Source organism: Sesamum indicum, linkage group LG7 (assembly GCF_000512975.1).
Source record: "Sesamum indicum cultivar Zhongzhi No. 13 linkage group LG7, S_indicum_v1.0, whole genome shotgun sequence".
NCBI classification, from domain to species: domain Eukaryota; kingdom Viridiplantae; phylum Streptophyta; class Magnoliopsida; order Lamiales; family Pedaliaceae; genus Sesamum; species Sesamum indicum.
The window spans coordinates 510,016-516,221 of record NC_026151.1 but is presented as its reverse complement, the minus strand read 5'-3'; positions in this window follow the sequence as shown (position 1 = coordinate 516,221).

Genomic DNA, 6,206 nt, shown 5'->3' with positions numbered 1-6,206 from the left:
CGAGTCCACCTTCTTCCTTGGGATGGCAGATTTCCTCCCAAGCGACCGGTGCCCTCCTAGAGTTCTATAGAAAGTTCCTACATAGTCGGTGGATTTTCTCGATGACCGCCGCTGGAAGTGGGAAAACTTGGAGCCAAAAGCACTCCACCCCCTAAATAACTGAACGGATAAGTTCCAGTCGGCCTGCATAAGATAAGGATTTGCCCGTCCACTTCGAAATGCAGTTGGCAATTTGATCCACAAGCGATGAGTAATTGGTGACCGAAAGCCGCTGTGCCGCTTGTGGAATGCCAAGGTATCTGACCGACATCTCACCTCTCGCAAACTCCGTCCGAGCGAGAATCCGGTCAAGCTCCTCATTTTTAATGCCCGCTGTGAATATGCTTGACTTAGAGGTATTGACGGTGAGGCCGGATGCGTTCCTAAACTCTTGGAGGCATTCCATCAAGACGTGGATAGATGGAATGTCGCCACGGGAGAAAAGCATGAGGTCATCGCCAAAGAGGAGATGCGTGATTTTCAACTTCTCGCATTTGGGGTGAAATTTGAAGTACGAAGTAGATGTTTTCCTCTTGACCAGTCGGGAGAAATATTCCATGCTAAGAAGGAAGAGGGCCGGCGACATGCTTTTCCTCCCCGGAAAAAACCCATGAGGGGAGCCATTCAAAGCCACTGAAAAGATGAATTGCAAACGCATTCCATAATCCAAGATATAAACAATGGGGGAAAACCATACCCGTGAAGAACTCGGGCGAGAAATGTCCATGAGACCGAGTCAAACGCCTTGCGTAGGTCGACGTTGATAGTACATCGAAGTGAAATCTATTTCCTCGAGTACTGCCACACCATTTCTTGGGCCAAGAAAATATTATCCTTGATATTACGGCCTCCAACAAAACGCAACATGGCATCGGTCAATCAAGTGCTCCAAAGCGGGCGCGAGCTGGTCCAAGATGATTTTCGTGATTGCCTTGTAGATGACATTGCAGCACGAAATCGGCCAGTAATCCGCAACATAGGTGGAATGATCTGATTTCGGCACAAGGGCAATGATAGTGTGGTTGAGCGCCGTAGCATCCGCCCACTCCTAAAGAAATCCAAGACGGCCTTGCAAACTTGATCACCCACAATGTTCCATGCTTTCTTGAAAAAGCACGAGAAATATCCATCTGGGCCGGGAGCCTTGTTGTCGCTAATATGGAATATGGCATCCTTGACCTTCGGCGGCGTGACTGCCCGGCAAAGCTCCGCGGTATGCTCGGTGGAGATTATGGGGCCCCATTCAAACACACCATCATCGACAAGGAGGGTGTGAGCCTCGATGCCCAAGAGTGATGTGTAGTAATCAACGAACTCTTAAGCAATATCATCGACAACAGTGATAACAGTCCCATCCGCCCTAGTGACTGCCCCGATGGAATTCCTAGCGATTCCTCTTCACCATGTCATGGAAGAACTTGGTGTTGCGGTCCCCATCTTTAAGATAGTGGATCTTGGCTTTCTGGTAAAAGAAGTGCTGTTCGGCCTCGGTAAGGAAAACGACCTTCTTCCTAAGATCTCCCAAAGAGTCCCTTAGTGCCACATCTCCCGGATTAGATTCAAGTTGGTTCTGCGCATCTTGCAGGGCAAGCTCAGCCTCTTTGGTCCTGGCGGAGATGTGGCTGTAGTGCTGCATGTTGAATGCCTTGAGCGCGCCTTTAAGTGCTTTCAGTCTCCTGCAAAGGCTGAATTGCGGCGTTCCCTCCACACTCAAGTTCTATCTTCCTTCAACAGTAGCTAAGAAATCCGGATAATCTGCCCACATATTGAAAAAGCAAAAGGTTTTGGCTTAGTGCGTGCTTGATCAAGGATAGAAACAATACTCGGAGAGTGGTCGGAAAGGCATCCCGATAGATTTAAACGGGCGCTGCAATGCAAACCAGCCTCAAGCTATTCATTGTTGTATAAGACCCGATCGAGCATGCATCATACGGGGTTCCTTTCATTGTTGGAATACATTGTTGGAACGTCGAGTAATCCAAGCGCTACACAACAGTCCACAAAATCTTTAAGCTCATACCAAGTCGGGGCCACTCCAAGCTGCTTCTCCTCAGGAGATTTCACACAGTTGAAATCACCCATAATAAGCCATGACATGCTCGGTGCTTGTCCCAAATAAGGAAGTTTCTCCCACATGCTCCTTCTATTGACAATAGAATAAAAATCATATGTAAATAAAAATCCTTAGGCTGTGGTGCCTTCATGGTTAGCCGTCCCTATTCCACCTTGCCGGCCGGTGCAGAAGTCGGTCGCTGCGCCTCCACTGCCGGCTTTGCTACGGTAACTGTAGCTTTGCCCTTGTTCCTCCTCTGCACTATCGTCCATTCAGCAGGCTTTATCATAGCTACCTCTGCCGGCTTAACAGGTACAGCAGCAGGGGTGGCAGCGGCAGGTACGGCTGCGGCGGGAACGACCTGTAGACCTTGGCATGTCTCTTGCAAGTGCCCAAATCTGTTGCAGGCTGTGCAGAATTTAGGGGTGAATTCTAAACCACCAGCTGCTTTCGGGTTATGCCATTTGGCATAACAAACTCCACTTCGTCGATGAGTTTCTTTGATGCATCGATCTCAACCAAAATACGGGCATACGAGACCCGTTCCATCTTCATAGTCAAAGAGTCCATGGCAATGGGAGTACCAAGTCTCGAGGGGCAGGGATGGAAGTGTGGCCCATACCGGCGTGAGACTGATGTCGTCCTCCTTGAACTCAAAGCATGCCGGCATATGCTTCAAAAGGAGCGACCGTTCGTAAATGAAGTATGGACCACCGGCCAGAATACGTTGGCTGTCCTCCTCTCATGTGAAACGAAAAATCAACCAGCCACCCTCGTGTTGCTGGAAGCTGGCTCCCTATGAATAGGACAGTGCACGGATTGCCTTGAGTCCAGGAAATTTGCCGGCGACGTAGCCGACGAGGCAGAACCCCAATTTGGTTCGGACGCCTAGTAGGTTGTCGGAACCCAAAGTGAGGGGACCATCATCTACTGCAAATTTGTTGAGCTTGTTTTTAGCAGTAAGTTTACGGTTGGCGCTGAAAAGACCCACGAAAGAGACGGATTTGTTCTCGGCGTTTTCAATCACCGGCAGTTTTTCCTCTGGCTGATTGTCGGTTGCGTTTGCTGCAACATTCTTTGTGATATGGAGGGAGTGGCCTCCATGTCAGAAATGAATTCATTAAAAGCCAAGGAACTGACCTTGCCGGCAGCGGTGGTGGTGCCATGTTTGGTGGCCGCTTTAGTGGTAGTAGTTTGGACTGTTGCAGCAGCAGTTTTTTCAGTCTCAACTGCTGCGATGACCGACCGGAAGCAGCATTTGCAGCAGTTTTCATTGGCTTCTTGTTCTTTGGCATAGCTAGTTTTTGAGACAGAAGGGAGGTGTGCAGCAGTGGCAGAAAATGCTACAATTTCCAAACAGGAAACTGCTGCAGAAATTGCAGAAAACAGCAGGCAAGCAGGGAAAGTGCAGGCTTTGTAGTGCAGCAGGCAGTTTTTGTTGCTGCCAAAAATGGAAAAGTCCCACCTACCTCTGGGCAGCTTGGTTTGGTCGGCAAGAATGGTGGAAAAATGTACAGCAATAGCAGCAAAATGATGGGAAAACGAACAACAACAACAACAACACGATGGCAAATTTCAGCCCGTGAAAATGGCTGCAAATTGTAGCAGAATTTAAGCCCATGCGCAGCTGAGTTTGGCCTGAGGAAATGGTGGAGAAATGCCCAGCTGCAGCAGCAAAACGATGGCAAGCTGCAGCCTATGCAAATGGCTGAAAAATTGCAGCAGAATCCAAGCCTTCCATCCACAACAATGTGGTGTGCATGCTACTTTCAACCAGTCGTGGTCTCACGAGTCATGGTGCGTTTGGAATGGAAGAAAGCTACATTATTGTTGTTAACGAATGGAATATACTCTTTTTTTCCCCTCTTGCGAGTCGTGGGGGGCGGCAGTTGAGATATTCGTTTGATTGATAGGTCGGGCCTACCGGTGAGTGGCATGATTCGCTTGGAGTCCTCGGGATTACGTAAAGATGAGGAAAAATAACTTGGGGATCTCATTAGATGAGAATGGTATAGGTACCTCCCATAAAACATTTTTTCGTGCGGATCGTAAAAGTGGGGCATGGAGAACTGCATTTGTGGACTCCAAGCCCACTAGAAAATGGTTTTCAAAAAACTCCACGTGAGAGTGGTATGCTCTTTGAAGAAATAGTCGGGCGAGTTAATGACTGAATACCAAATTTTAAACTTGACATTTAATATTACAATAATCTATTAAAGTCCTATTTACATTTGATGTAGATGTCTAAGAATCTACTCACTGCAATTCTTGAGGCTAATAAATTTAACGGAACAAACTACAATGATTGGCTGCAAAGTCCGAGATTTTAAGAACCAAACTTATGTTCTGCATAGGTCTCTTCCTCGGCCTTGCGAGAAAGGTCCTCTTGCAAAGAACATTTAACATTCCAGAAGTGGCATGAGGACAACCGAAAGATTCGCAGTATCGTGCTGGTGTCAATGACTAATAACATCCAGAAACAGTACGATAGGCTTGATGAATCAGCGGTTCGGATGGAAGAAGCAGTAGTTGAGGGCAAGAAGACGGGGGAAGAGAAGATGAAATCAACGTACACAATAGGAGAGTTGAGTAGGTTGACCAAGAGGGAAACCGACCACTCATTCTCAACGGGAAGTGGAAACATTACACGTGGTGGTCCCATTTTTCAAGGAAGTAGTGGATATAAGTTCGGTGGATCATGGGCTTAAATAGAGATTCGTTCGAATGCAGCTCATTTGCTACGTCTTCTGAGGGATGAAGAAGGGGAGCTAGACCGAGTTATGGCCGAAGACCAGTTTTTCCTCCGAGTTGTTCTACCTATGGAATACAACATCAAGGCCACGTTGGAGACGGGATGATGTAGCCAGAAATTATCCCAATCAGACTATAGATGTGGTTGGAAGTGTTGCTAGCGGGACCCAGAGCCAAAACAGTAATGGGAGTAGTGGCAGGGGAGCTGAGAGAGGCAGAGGCAAAGGTAGAGGCACTGGCAACAGAGATAGTGGCCACAATATTGGTAGCGGTAGGAGAGGGCTGGAGCATAAGTTACTCAAAGACCCAGGCAAGAATATATAACATGACTAGAGAGGAAACCCCAACATCGAATGACATGATATCAAGTACGATATTGTTATTTAACATTACAACTTATGTTTTAATTGACCTTGGCTTTACGCATTCATATATTTCATTGAAACTTGCATCTAAAAGACCAGTAGAGAATAACCCATTGGGATATAATTTGATAGTTTATTTGCCCGTGGGAGAGGGTATGGTAGTGAACATTCTTAGGAAAGGGAGCTTAGTGAGAATCGGAGATGTAAATTTACTTGTAGACCTTGTACTGTTGGATTTGAAGGAGTTTTGTGTTTTTGGGGATGGATTAGTTAGCACAACATAAAGCAATTATTGACTGTTATAAAAATAAAGTGATGATCGAATATTCCGGCGAATCGAAAGTAATATTTGTGGGGGATTGTCAGGTAGTACCAGTTTGTGTAATATCAACCATAGAGACAAGACGATTGATGTTAGAGGTTGTGAAGTATATCTAGCCCATGTGGTAGATACCAAGACGGTTAATCTACATTGGAGGAAATTTCGGTCATGAGAGACTACCCTGAAGTATTCCCTGATGACTTACTAGGTTTGCCACCACATAGGAAAGTGAATTTTGCCATAGAAACTCTCCCAGAAGTTGCCCTAAAATCTATTGCACCGTACAGGATGGCACCAGTGGAATTATAGGAGCTTAAAAAGCAAATCGAAGAATTGTTAGGGAAAGGATTTATCAGGTCAAGTACTTCACCGTGGGGAGCACCAGTGCTGTTTGTGAAGAAGAAAGATGGGAGTATGAGGTTATGCGTCAATTACCGCCAATTAAATAGGGTAACAGCGAAGAATAAATATCCACTGTCGAGGATCGATGACCTGCTAGACCAGTTAAAGGGAGCTACAATATTTTCAATGATCGATTTGAGGTCTAGGTATTAGCAGCTGAGGAAAGAAAAGAATGACATACCGAAGACAGCTTTCTGTACTCGTTTCGGTCATTATAAGTTTTTGGTGATGGCCTTTAAAAAATGCACATTTCAGGAATATTTGGATCACTTTG